Below are 15130 nucleotides of genomic sequence, written 5' to 3' on the forward strand. Positions count from 1 at the left end.
CAAACAGTAATAACAATAAATACTCATTGTAATTTTACAAGTAGATTACAAAAAGATAATTTGTACACAATTATTGTTAGGTTTAACAATTATTTCATAAAATGTAGAGAGATTGTCTCCGATTGATCCTTAACTAAAGTAAAATATTTTAAAAATTAAGTATATAAAATAAGTATAATAGTGAAAAATTCTTATTGAGAATATATAATGGAAAAGAGATAAGTAACAACAACTCAAACATGAAAATAAAAATAATAAACTTTAGGGACAATAATTAAACAAAGCCCATTTTACTACTAATTAACAAGCGAGACGATTTTTTTTTTCTTTTGGTTTATTGCTTCTTGTCCAATTACAAATGTCCGATGCTTTTCTTGAATTATCTATATATACTACTCACTATCAAATAAAAATACAGACACCATGGATTAACAGCTGCTTCATTAACATTCTTGAGTCTCCATGAGTTGCTGGACAAGTTGCTCAGTTCCTGTTCTTGCATTTCTCCATGGTTCTTGGTGTTGAGAATATTCAAGAAAACATTAATTAGGGAAGATCAAGAAAAATACTTCACCTTCTCTAATATTAGTCATTTACATAAATCGAATTTGTTTCCAAATATTTGAAATTTTAGAAAAGAAATGGGAGGTATTAATTTTTTGAAACATAAAAGAGAAAGGAAAAACTCATACCAAGTCCAATGGCTTCCGATCCTTTCATTATACGTAAACGGTTGCATGAATCAACAAACATCCCACATAAAACCATAAATTCGCAGAAATTAGCCATAGTCATAGTTCAATTAAGTATGATGATGAAAGTTGTAAACTGTGTTATTTAGGGGAAGTTGATTCTATCGTTGGCATTTATCCTACAACAGATGTCAGTGGTTCGAATTAAATTCACGTATCTCCCAACTCGTGAACTTAGAGAATAATCATAAAAATGAACTTACTACCAAGGTACATCTCCCACGAGCATTCAGTCCCCATACTTATCTTCATAGGTAGGTTCTTAGTTAGAACTATTGAGGAATACCATCAGTTTAATTCCTCTCATTCACAAAATCTATCATTCCCATTTTATTCTAAATCCTTAGCAATCTTAGAGTCAAGTTTAATAAGAGGTCTTAAGTATATCTAATAAAATTAGTTTCTATGTGTGTAACATGGGCGTTACATGTGCATATCATGCATTACACATGTATATTGTGAGCCACACGTGCATCTCATTAGTCTCTATAAAAATTGTAAGTTGTGCTGAGAGAAGTTATCGTGTATCGACTATCATTAGCCTCTATGATAAAATTGATTTATCCTGATATTATCTATTATTGACTGTTTGGTTTGCTGTATTGAAAATAATATGAATTGCATTCTTTCATAGAATAAGTTTTTTGTTTATAAAAATACCCTCCACACTATTTAGCTTTTTATAAATATTCTTTTTTCTAGAACTTTATTTATTCATTTTTAAAAACAAAACCTCTTTTATTTAACTTAACTATTTTTTATGTGTGCATTCTCATCATTTTTATTTTTGTGTTCAATTATGTGCCAATTTTAGAGGTGTCAATACTCCACTCTAAAAAAGACACATGGACGATACATCCACAACTTTTTTTACATATACTATAAAAACTGTGTAGATCATGGATGTTGTACTGATCATCTGTTTACGCGCAAAGTAAAGGCATTAGGGGTCAAAACATAAGTACTTCAATATGGAAAATAAAAAAGGAAGACGTATTCAGACTTATCATAGGAGGGACATGACCTATAGCATTCGTTGTATCCTCATGTTTTTCTTTAAACCAATTTGTCAGTTAAAAATTGATTTCGAGATGTTTTATTTTTTCCTTTTGGCTAACTTACATGACTAATCAACAATCCTAGCCCAGAGGCAACCAAGCATCGATCAACTCTGGATATTTGCTATGTATATCAAGTATACATGCAGCAAGTTGAACTTGAAGTTGAAGCCCAATAATACAATTGTTGCATGTGGCAAACTCTGCTTCAATTTCAATTTGTATAGATGTTAAAAGTGATATTACAAAAGTTTGGAGAATAATTTGGTCATTTTAAGGTCTTTATCCCACATAAACTATCCTGATATTGTTATACCACCAAAAGAAAAGAATTAACTTATCATGATACTAATTTTTAATCATTAAATAAGTTATTATGGACTTGACAATCAAAAAAGACAAAAAAATTTCTATTTGTTTTATCTCATAACTATGTACTTTTATCCCTTATACTAAAATCCCTTACAACATCATGATAAAATGAACTTATGCCCAATAATCTCCACAAGCATCCAATCCCCATCCTTAATCATAGGTAGGTATATAGTCAGAACTATTAAGGAGATCCATCAATTTTCTTTCACCCAAAAACAATATCATCCATATTTTATTTTAAATCTTCGACAATTCTTAAGTCAAATCTTAATAAGAAAACTTAAATCTATTCAATAAAACTTGCTTTAACGTGCATCGTACGTGCGCCGTACATGCGCATCATGTGTCACACATGCACCTTTTTAGCCTAGAAAAGTTGTAACCTATGTTGTGCTGGAAATGTAATTATTATCTATCGTTCGCCTCTATGATAGTATTAATTTTCCTTGCAATATATGTCAACAATTTAAATTTGCATATCTCCGAATCATGAACTTACAAAATAATGATAAAATAACTTACTCCTAAGGTACATCTCCCACAAGCATCCAGTCCCCATCCTTATCTTCATAAGTGGGTACATAGTCTAAACTATTGAGGAGATCATCAGTTTCCTTTCATTGATAAAATCTATCATTCCTTGGGCCCCAAAATTTCCTGCATACATATATATATATATATCCCAAAATTAATGAACAACCAAGCTAGTGGAATTATTATGAGTATAACTAACTTTATCTATAGTACAATATATCACACACTTGTAACATCGATCGATGCACTCTACCTATATTTAAAAGCTAGGCTGTATCACCCATATGATCATGATACTATAAGATCCAACTTTTCCCTTTTACTTTTTTCAGGATTCCCTTTTTTTCCCTTTTGAAAATGCATAAACTTATAGCCTGGCCATTAGATATGCCATTTTCTTGAAAATGTTTAAATTCATTTAGAATGTAGTCATCATAACTTTTCGTATTAAGATTTCTAAATAGAAAGAATTCCAGAAAGGCTTGACCTTAATCCGTTGACAAAGTCAGAAATTTGCTTTGAGGTTCGATAAATTCAAATGGACACTGAAAGATCCCGCTTCGAATTAAAATGTTTCTTACCAAATGCGACATCATTTTCCGAATTCGAACTTGCTATTTTTAATTAAGGCAGAGGATACTTACCATCTACCATAAAAGTCGTTGGTTAATATGTTTAAATGTATTAGTTATAAGTGATAAGTGACAATTAATTATTTAAATTCTTATGGATTTTTATTGTACATAAGAGGATAACTACTGTTAGAAGTTTAGCCTTATCCTCTCATTTATGGATGTACAACTATATATATAATTGTATTGTAAACTATATTCATTAAGAAATATATTCTTTCATGGTATCAGACGTCTAGGTTTTCTCTGTTATTGAATAATGACTTCCAACACCTCTACTCAATCAGTTTCTTCTTCATCGGCCTCCCTCACTGAAGCTTCCTCCCTTCTTCCGTCCTCTCCCTCTGCAATTTCTGTCTCTAACATTAAAAATCTGGTTCCCACTATTCTTGACTATACAAATTATATGTTGTGGAGAGAACTTTTCCTACCTGTTTTCAAAGGTTATGGTGTTTACAGATTTATTGATGGAAGTTTCCCTTGTCCTGAGCCTACTACTCTGAGTGATGATCGTACCTCTGTCCCTAATCCTTCCTTCCAAAAATGGATTCAACTTGATCCCATTGTTCTTTCGTGGATTCAAGCAACTATTTCTCAAGAGATTCTTCAAGCAATAATCAAGCCTAATCATTCGCTCACTTCTAGAGATGCATGGCTTCAAATTGAGCGTTTATTTCGCGATCAAGTTAGTTCTCGAATACTTCAACTCAAAGTCCAGTTTCATAATCTTAAGAAAGGTAATCTTTCAATTAATGAATATGTCCATCGCGTGAAGTCCATAGCTGATGCCTTGACCTCTATTGGAAATCCTATATCTGATTCTGATCTTGTCCTCCAAATACTCTCTGGCTTACCTTCTTAATATATGTCCGTGAGCACATCTATTTCCACTCGTGTTCTTCTTTCGTCTTTTGTTGAGGTACGCTCCTTACTCTTTCGTCTTTTGTTGAGGTACGCTCCTTACTCTTTCTCCATGAATCTCAATTGACCAGTTTATCCAAATCATCTACGGATAATGCTACCACTGCCTTTGCAGCCAAGCAACAATCTTCTCTCTCCTATGGTCGGGGACGTGGTCACCATTCCAATGCTGGCCGCTATTTCAGTGGCGGTCGTGGTCGTGGTAGTCAAAATTAAGGGAATGGCAGATTCTTTAATGGGGTGCCTCAACAATTTACTCCTCGTCCTCATCTTCCTTCTATCCTAGGTCCTCCTCTCTTTTCCTATCTGGCTTCTTACATTTCATCTTAACCCACTAATGCAACTATATACTGCCAACTTTGTTATCAGCCAAATCATAGTGCTCGTAAGTGTCCATCTCTGCATTCTAAGGCCTTTGTGTCAGATGTTAATTCCAATTACTCAGCATCGTCACCTGGTGATGCTTCGTGGTATGTTGATACTGAAGCTTCTTCTCACATGACTCCTAATGCTTCCAATTTATTCTCAGTTACTCCATAAAATGGCTCAGATCGCGTAGTTGTAGGTAATGGCACTCAACTCCCTATCTCTTACACTGGACATGGTATTCTCGCTTCCTCTAATAATCTTTTTACGCTTAAAGATATTTTATTGTTCCTCATTTTTCCACTAATTTACTAAGCGTTCATAAATTTGTTACGGACAATAATTGTTCCATGGATTTTGATCCTTTTGTTTTTTCCATTAAGGAACTCATGGCGAAGAAGCCCCTACTTCGGTGCAATAGTTCTGGACCACTCTATGCAATTTCTTCTCATTGTGGTGATTCTGCTGTGACCTTTCATTCTGCTCTTGCTGCTGCTCGTGTCTCTCCAAATCTTTAGCATCGTCGTCTAGGACATCCAAGCTCTGCTATTTTAGCTAGTTTAGTTAGGGCCAATAAATTACCTTGTTCTTCATTCAAAAGTTTAGAGAATTTATGTACTACTTGTCAACTTGGCAAGCACCAGAAGTTGCCGTTTATGGATTCTTGCTCTTGTTTTTCATCTCCATTTGAATTAATTCATAGTGATATTTGGACTTCCCCTGTTGCATCTTTTACTGGTTTTAGATATTATCTTTTATTCCATGATGACTTCATAAAGTTTTCTTGGGTATTTTCTCTCAAGCGTAAATCCGATACTTTTTCTATGTTTAAGCAATTTTATACCTATGTCTTGACCCAATTTTCTACAAAATTAAAGGCTCTTCAATGTGATGGGGCTGCGGAGTTTGTTAAACTCCAGGACTTTCATTCATTTCTTAATGATAATGGTGTTTTGCTTCATATTTCTTGTCCTCACACTCATTACCAAAATGGTAAAGCTGAACGAATGCATCACACAATTTTAAATATGGTCCGTTCATTATTATTTCAAGCATCTCTTCCTTCTCAATTTTGGGTTGAAGCATTAAACATAACTGTCTATCTTTTAAATGTCCTCCCATCGTCTAAACTTCAATTTAAAACGTCGTTTGAAGCTCTTTTTGCAAAGGTTCCTACCTACGATCATCTACGTGCTTTTGGTTGTTCATGTTATCCCAATTTACGTGAATATTCTTCTAATAAGTTGAGTCCTCGTTCAAAACATTACGTTTTTATTGGTTATCTTTCCAACTACAAAGGATATAGATGTTTTGATCCTACAACTAACAAAGTATTTATCTCTAGGCATGTTCGGTTCAACGAGGATTTCTTTCCTTATCCTTATCTTCTCGGCTCAACTTCATCGCAAGCTAGCCCTTCTAGTCAATTTAAACTTCCCTCTTCAATTAATTTTGCTCCTCCTTTATTTTCAACGGCATCTTCTAATTTTCAGGACATTAATTTTCAAAGAAGTGCATGTTTTTTATCTCCTAATAATGCTGAAAATTCTTCTCCTATATCTCATCAGCCACCTCAAAATTCATTTTAATTTTCCTCCACCTACTAGACACCAAACTCCAACCTCCACATCAATAGCTGGTCAACAAGACATCCCATATTTCTCTCCAAATGTTAGTCCTCACACTTATTTACCTCTTAATTCTACTTCTCAAGATCAAATACCAACCTTACCGTCTAATTCAAAGACTCATCCCATGATTACCCGTAAGCAAACTGGGTCTCTCAAGCCTTGAGTCCTTGTTTCTCTTCTTTCTCATTCCTCTACACTTCCATCTGAACCTTAATCTTTTACGGAAGCTTCTAAGTGTCCTAATTGGAGACGTGCTATGGCCGATGAATACAATGCTCTTATGTTTAATCGCACCTGGACATTAGTTCCACCTCCTCTGCATGTCAATATTATTAGTTGTCATTGGGTATATCGTATAAAACAAAAATCTGATGGTTCTCTAGAGCGTTTTAAGGCTCATCTTGTAGCCCAAGGCTACAAACAACAACAAGGACTAGACTATGATAAAACGTTTAGTCCAGTGGTGAAACCAGTCACCATTTGCACTATTTTAGCCCTTGCCGCATCTAAGAAATGGTCTGTCCATCAATTAGACGTTAAGAATGCCTTTTTACATGGCAATCTTGACGAACTGGTATACATGAAGCAGCCTACTGGCTTTGCTCATCCACAATTCCCTCATCATGTTTGTCGGTTGAACAAAGCCCTTTATGGCTTAAAACAAGCTCCTCGAGCATGGTTTCATAGGTTCACTTCCTTTATTTTATGAAATGGATTTAAAAATAGTATGTCTGATCCATCTCTTTTCATTTACAAACATAATTCAAACATGGCTATTCTTCTTCTCTATGTTGATGATATTCTCCTTACTGCTTCTTCTAATTCTTTACTTAAGTCTTTAATTCAAACTCTTAAATCTAAATTTTTCATGAATGATTTAGGTTTAGTTACTTATTTTCTTGGTATTTCTATAGTTGCTCGCAATGGAGGTTATTTTCTTTGTCAGTCCTAGTATGTAAAAGACCTCCTTAGTCGTGCAAATTTGTTATCTTCAAAACCGGTTTCAACTCTCTTTCTCCTAAGTCTCTACTTTATTCCGGAGATTCTCCTCTTTTTTCTGATCCAACACTTTACCGAAGCCTTTTTGGTGGTCTCCAGTACTTAGCTTTTACCCATCCAGACATCGCTTTTGCTGTTAATCAAGTATCTCAATTTATGCATTCTCCTTTGGCCATTCATTATACTGCCGTCAAAATAATTCTGCGATATTTGCAAGGTTCTATGGATCATGGGTTATTTATTCCTGGTGGATCTACTAACAGCTTACAATGTTACAGTGATGCAGACTGGGCTGGTTGCCCTGCCACTCGTTGATCTACTTCAGCATACTGCATCTTTCTTGGTCAAAATCTTATTTCTTGGTCTTCTAAGAAACAAAATGTTGTTTCTTGATCAAGTGTCGTGGCTGAATACAGAGCAGTTGCTCATGAAACTGCTGAATTAACGTGGTTGCATTCGCTTCTACGCGAACTTCATATTTCTCCTTCTTCCTCTACAATTTTTTGTAAAAATATTAGCAGTATTTATCTGGTACTCAATCCTGTTCAGCACGCTCGTACCAAGCATGTTGAAATTGATATTCACTTTGTTCGTGAAAAGGTTGCCGCAGGTGTTCTTCAGGTTCAATACGTCCCTACTCAAGATCAACTTGTTGATTTATTGACCAAGGCACTTTCTTCACCAAGATTGTTGTTCCTACGTGACAAGCTCTGCATTCTTCCAGATCATGCATCGCTTGAGGGGGAGTGATAAGTGGCAATTAATTATTTAAATTCTTATGGATTATTATTGTATATAAGAGGATAACTACTGTTAGAAGTTTAGCCTTATCTTCTCATTTATAGATGTACAACTATATATATAATTGTATTGGAAACTATATTCATTAAGAAATATATTCTTTCAATAAGTATTATTGTAACTTATAACCTAGTGATGTTGAATAATTATATACTATATTAGTGCACATAAAATAATTATTAGAATAGAAAATTATTGCCATACATACCCATAGTAAAGGAGCTGAACATCTTGGCCAAAGAATCAGAGAGTTGTTGGTAACTTTTGTACATTTTAAGTCCACCTTACAAAGGTAAGGTGCACCATCCATGGAGACCTTCACAAATGCTATTGTTCTTTCTGACCCCTTCTCACTAATTTCTTCATTATTGTTGCCTTTTTGAGACATCACATTCTTTCTAAAAGATCTCACTGGTGGCCAACCCACCACTCGAGCCCTGCAATTTTATAAAACAAATTAAATATTAATATGATAAAAGTCATTTGTCATGAAAATTGTGTTCGTTTTTAGATGTTTGGTTGTTGAGTACAAGTATTACCCTCACTACTAAAGAAGATAAAGAAGAATTAACTCAAAAATTCATCACTAATCAGTTTTAAATAGTCTGCAGCAAATTAAACGATTAGTGACAGAATTGTTTTGTTCAACAATATAATGTGTCTGTCACTAATTCCTCTCTTTTTTTGGTAGTGCCCTCATTTGAAACTTATTTTTCTTATTTTCATTTTTATATATTACTAAGTTAATTTATACACTTCTAATTTAAGATAACAAGATTCATAGTCTTGTTTAGATTTTTAAACTTCTTATTTGGTCAAACAAAGGCACATAAATAAAAAGGAGGGAGTAATTAATACTGGGGGTGTATTCAATAGTATTATTCAATCCATAATTTTTAGCTTAGGCCTGAATTTATCTTTGTGAAACCATTAAAACTGTTGATTATGAACCGATAGCTCAAACAAGGTTGTTACCATAATAATTGGAACTCGACTCTTAAACCACAAAATTAAATCCTAAATACGTATGAAGTAATATGTCATGTATATTATGTAAAGAGAAAAAAAGAAGAAGAAAAGACTCACTTAGCTGGACAAGTTTGTCAAAAGGACACTATTGAAAACTATTTTGTCAAAGTTATATTCTTCTTGAAAAATTTGTCAAAAGGACACTTAAATCCACATTATCATCAACTTTTTCAACTTAACCACTTCACCCACAAATTTTATAATAATTCACTTTAACCCAATACTTTCAACTTAATAAATTCATCCACAAGTTTTAAATAATACACTTCAACCCACTCCATCATCCACCATTATATATATAAAAAAATCTAGGTTTTCAAAAATATTAAATAAAAAAAATTCAAAAGCTAAAAATAGAAGGTGATTGTTTTTTCCTCTAAAAAGCTCCGATTCCGATCACTTTTCCGGCGTTATTTTTCAGCGATCACCTCTAAATCAGTCCACAAACATCATAAGCTTGTCCATTGCACCCATTGTTACCCCATTTGTTTGGTTCTTCTCAAACACACTTTCCACCATTATTAAAAAGCTTGAAACCAATCACATTACTCAAAACCACTTTAGAAAGTACATTAAAGCAGCTCATGCGACTCCAAGTTCATTTCTCTATTCCATAAACCCAACAATCGTTGATTAGAAGTAATATTTGCAATTTCAAGGTTTTTATATGGATAGCTGTACAGTCATAGATCACTGATCTTCGTTCATCGACCATGCATATAACCCAACCTAGACCATAAGCATAATCTACCGTCGATCAAAGCCTAATTCCATGATGTCTATTGCAGAATTTGTTCTGGTTTCTGGTGATTTCATGGGAGAATGGGTGGAGACTCCCAAATACTGAAAATGGAGATCTTTTACCAAGGTGACAATCCTTGTTGCTGTTCGTCGCAATATTTCGTACGATGAATTGGTTGCAAGCGTAATACAGAGAAGGGATCTAGATTACGTGTCGGGCGACATGATGATTGGTTATCTAATACATTCGAGGAAAAAGGTGAATTCTACGATCATAAATAGTGATGTATGTGTGCTGATGTATATGATGGATGTTGATGCAGATAGATTTAGGCCTATTTTATGGATAAATGTAATTGAGAGGTCCTTCGAAGGACCGATAAATTCATCAGAACCCCCACTTTTGCGCTCGGCAGTCGATGACGATTTCAGTGATTATGAGAACGATAACGATCATCCTATTAATATGGAAGATGATTCTATGCATATGGAAGACGTTTTATCGGACTCGTAAGATGATGAAGAAAACCGTAAAACGAAATTACAACCAGGACATTCTTTCACCACGGAATCTATCTTGATAAAACATTCGCCGACAAGAAAGAACTCAAAATGCTACTAGATGCAGCAACGGTGAGGCATTTTTGATTATTATTTCGAGTTCCACCTCGTCACTATGATCTGCTGCTGCTGCGTAATGACCTTGATCGGCTTTTCTACGGCCTGGGGAAAGACCGAGCATATTTGGACCGTGAGCTCCAATGTATTGCTTGTTTTCTCCGACCAATTCTGTAGAGGCTTGGCATGAGTGGCAATGACTACTTCATCCCCCAGCATCCCCCTAATTTAGTTTAGGTTTTCATTTTACTTTATGTATTTAAGTTTTTTTTTTGTATCGTTCATTGCTGAAGAAGCTTTCATAATAGGATTTTGTTAGAAGAAAACTTCTTCAATTTTGCCTTTTTTGCTTAAAATCCATGTAATGCAATGAACAAGTTCAATCAATATAAGTATTTTCAGTTTGTACATTATGTTTTTCCTTTTTTTGTGACTGTTATTTTTTTGTGGTTATTCGTCTATGCAAACAATGTTTTAAAAATCTATGCATTGTTAGATCGTATAGTCTATATAGTCTATCATCGATCGTATACTCCATCAGTCTTTGACCTAACATAGTAGTCGCTCGTCGACTATGTGAATCGATGGGTCATGTTTTGGAGCTGGTGAAATAAAATAATTAAATTAAAAATGATATAAACAGATAATAACATATTTTGGGGCTAGTGGAGTAAAATAATTAAATTAAAAATGATATAAATAGATAATAACATGTTTTGGAAATGGTGGAGTAAAATAATTAAATTAAAATAGATTTAAATTGATAATAACATGTTTTGGGGCTGGTGGAATACAATAATTAAATTAAAAATAATTTAAACTGATAATAACATATTTTTGGGGCTGGTGGAAGAAAATAATTAAATTAAAATAAATTTAAATAGACAATCTTGAATTGTTGGTGGTACTTAATAGACTAGCATCGATGTTGGCCCAAAACAAAGTATCAGTAAAAGATATACTTGTGCTTTGAGGGTCCATCGACTCGTCCAATCTATCATAGACCTACACCTTTAGGAGTGCATCATGGATCTCTTAATTATGTGTAGACCATGTTGATCTATGTACAATGCTATAGACCAACACTTAGATGTTTTTAAAAAAAGAATAAATAAATTAAAAATAAATGTAGGGTGAGTTTCTACACATGTGAAGGGGTGTAAACAAATTATACAATCATATAAGAGTTTATACAAATTAGGGGTGGTGTATTAAGGAGTGTGTAGATGGGTAGTGATTGAATATTCAATCCTAAGAGTAATGTTTGTCAAAGTTCAAGTATGTTTTTAGGATATATTTTGTATTTGATAAATACACATTCCACATACTCCTTCAATCACCACACCCAAATCAAAAGAGTACGTGGAATGGATAGTGGTTGAACAATCATCATCATCAATACATACTTGTGCTTTGAGAAACATTAATATTAGGAGATTGAACATTCAAACACTACCCATCCACACGCTCCTTAATACATCACCCTTAATTTATATAAACTCTAATATGATTGTGTGACTTGTTTACACTCCTTCACATGTATAGAAATCCACCCTACATTTATTTTTAATTTATTTATTATTTTTTGAACAACATCCAAGTATTGGTCTATAGCAGTGTAAATAGATCACCGTAGTCTACGCATAATTAAGAGATCCATCGATGCACTCCTTAAGGTGTAGGTCTATGATAGAACGGACGAGTCGATGGACCCTCAAAGCACAAGTATATCTTTTACTGATATTTTTTTTAAACATGTTATTGAGGATCCATCGATTACGCGTGTCTACGGTAGACTTTAGTATCTCGTTGATGGCTGACATAAGTCATGATCTACGACTGTCTATTAAGTGTCACCATCAATTTCAAAAATAAAATTATTGTTCCAACGATAACAAATGGCTAATTTTGTACTTAACACTTCTTTTTTACTTCATATATAAAGTCGTCACTCCCTCATTATTTTATTTCATCCACTTTATTTTTTATTTAAAAATTCTACAATGTCTCAAGCATCTCAAACATTCAATTCTAAAAAGACTCTAATTTGTCATTGTGGGAGTGCGGCTGTCTTGAGGACGTCATGCACAGACTCAAATCCAAGTTGCAAATTTTATAACTATGCAATTGAGAAGGTGAGCCGTGTATGTCTTTTTTATAATGTTAAGTTAATCATTATGTAATTATAATTTATTTTCTAGGATAATGGCGCATGTTTATTTTTTAAATAGCTCGATGAGCTATCACTTCCAAGCAATCCATCAACGTTGAGTTCGGGATCCGAGACATCAAATTTTTATCGCTTGACAAAATTTAATCTACTACAAAGGCTCCAAGAAAGCGAAGAAAATAGAGATTTTCTTATGACTTTGTTCAAAGAAGCCGAAGAAAAAAGGGATCACCTTAAAGTATTGCTACATGACACCCAAATAGAGAGGGATCAACTAAAACAAAAATTGAATTTGACCGAAGAAAGGGAGAATGATCTAAAAATGATGTTATGTGCTATAATACTAGTATTCATTCTTTGAAAAAGTGTAACATGGATGTAGTGATATTGAATAAATAATAATACTTCTATTTTTCTACAATGTTAATACTATTTTGATAGAATCATAGTCGATCAATCAACACCTCAACTGAAAATCGAGCAGATTGTAATGATAGACTATGCAAGTAGTACACGAGAGATTAAATACTAATTCTATGAAATAAAAGAATGTTTCAAATATCCTACCAACAGATCATTCAACACATTAACAATATTAACATTCAAACATCTTTTTTCCTATTTTCCTCATCATCAACATAGGTATTGTTGATTTCATCAACGATATCTATGAACCCAACTTCTTTGTCTTCTCCTCCTTCTTTGTCTGCTATTTCTTCCATTACATCTTCAACTTCATTTCCTTCTTTTTCAGCACCTGCAGCCGCTGCTGCTTCTTTCTCCACTTCTTTTTCTTCCTCAGTTTTTTTTTCTCTTCACCTTCAACAACTGCTTCTTTCCTACCTTCCTTTTCTTCCTCAGGATGGATGAGTTTTTTTATCCATTTTCAACACAATCTACACCTGTAGAACAAATTTTCAAAATCAAACTAGTGCACCTAATCAAACTAATTAGCTATTAATCTTTAAGTTTTCACTATTTCAGCCATCATATTTTAAAAGAATTTCATACGTCTAAAAATTGATTTCAATCTAGGGCATTCTCATTTCATAAACTACGGGTCTATGGACAGAAACAAGTCACTGTTCAAATCAAAATGCCAAAATAACTCTTTCACCATCAAACAGTTCGCTACACACATCAATAACTGAACCAAAATCTAACATGCAGTATCAAAACACAACAATTGCTAAAATTCAAATTAGGGCACCTAATCAAACTAATTAGCTATGAATCTTTCAATTTCCGCTATTTTAGCAACCATATTTCGAAAGAATTTCATACATCTAAAAATTGATTTCATTTTAGGTATTTTGATTTCATAGACCATGGGTCGATTTCATATACCAGGGGTCTATGGACAGAAACAGGTCATTATTCGAATCAAAATGCCAAAATTATCCCACCATTCAACACTTCTTTGCTAAAAAAAAAATCGAAACTAAACCAAAACTCCTTAATCAACCAAATTCAAAAAAAAATAAAATTCTACATCACTACGAATCATTAGCAAAGAAATCTGTTTAAATGGATCTACAAATGATCGAAACATGATTTTAACTAACCTTATGAAGCAACAACGAGCTCTTAGCAGCTACAGAAGAAGGAAAAATGAAAATGATGTTTGGGGAGAAGAGTTCTTGAAAGCAGGAGTTGGAAGACAATTTAGAGGAGAGAGAAGTTTTTTTTTTTTTTTTTTTTTAATATTGGAATAAGTGGATGAGTATTAGTGTATTATGTTAAAATTGTAAAGTTAGAAAAATGATACAATGATCCCTTGACCCACATATGCGCCTACTTTTTTCAACTTTTACACCCTAACCTTAAAAAATAATTCAAAAAGAAATTTAGTGTCTCTTTGACAAAATAATTTTGAGAAAAGTAGTTTTTGCCAATTTTTCCCCACTTAGCTGGTGGCTTGACTGACTCTTTGTTGCAAGAATTGTCCTTTGCTGTATTAATGTTCATCTTTTGATCCTTCTCATCAGTGGATTGAAGGTTGAGTTTGAGATCAACCGTTTCAGAAAATCCTCTTTTCTTAATATTTTTATTTTGATCTCTTACTAATTCTCCACCACCAGGCAGCCCCAAACATAGCTCAGTGTCCATTATATTTATTTTCCTGCCAAAATTATGGCTGCTTTTCTTCTTAATTTTTCTTCTCTACCATTCAAATTATACAAAACAATGATACTATATGGCTTTATGGAAATTGAAGAGAGAGAGAAACAGTATTCACACAGCTGGAATAATGTGGTGCTAACAAATAAGAGGAGCATGTACATGGATTTATGTGCATATATACCAATTATTTCAATTTGCTGTGAAGTTTCAGCGTATGGCATGGTGACATGTGGACATATAAGTAGCGGACTCAAGATTTAAGAAGTGTTGATACTTACTACAGAAAAAAATAAAAAATTACCTCAACAGGCGAGTGCATCTATCCAATTTCTTGTTTAGTGGGTGCTTTTATATAATTTATACTTATTTTCGTATATCT

At 33.5% G+C, this 15130-nt stretch overlaps 1 pseudogene; it reads right to left on the reverse strand.

Annotated features, from left to right (window-relative positions):
• Positions 1–344: 344 nt before the first annotated feature.
• LOC107874967 lies at positions 345–14788 on the reverse strand (annotated as a pseudogene).
• Positions 14789–15130: the final 342 nt, after the last annotated feature.

This window comes from Capsicum annuum, chromosome 6 (assembly GCF_002878395.1).
Source record: "Capsicum annuum cultivar UCD-10X-F1 chromosome 6, UCD10Xv1.1, whole genome shotgun sequence".
Lineage (NCBI taxonomy): Eukaryota > Viridiplantae > Streptophyta > Magnoliopsida > Solanales > Solanaceae > Capsicum > Capsicum annuum.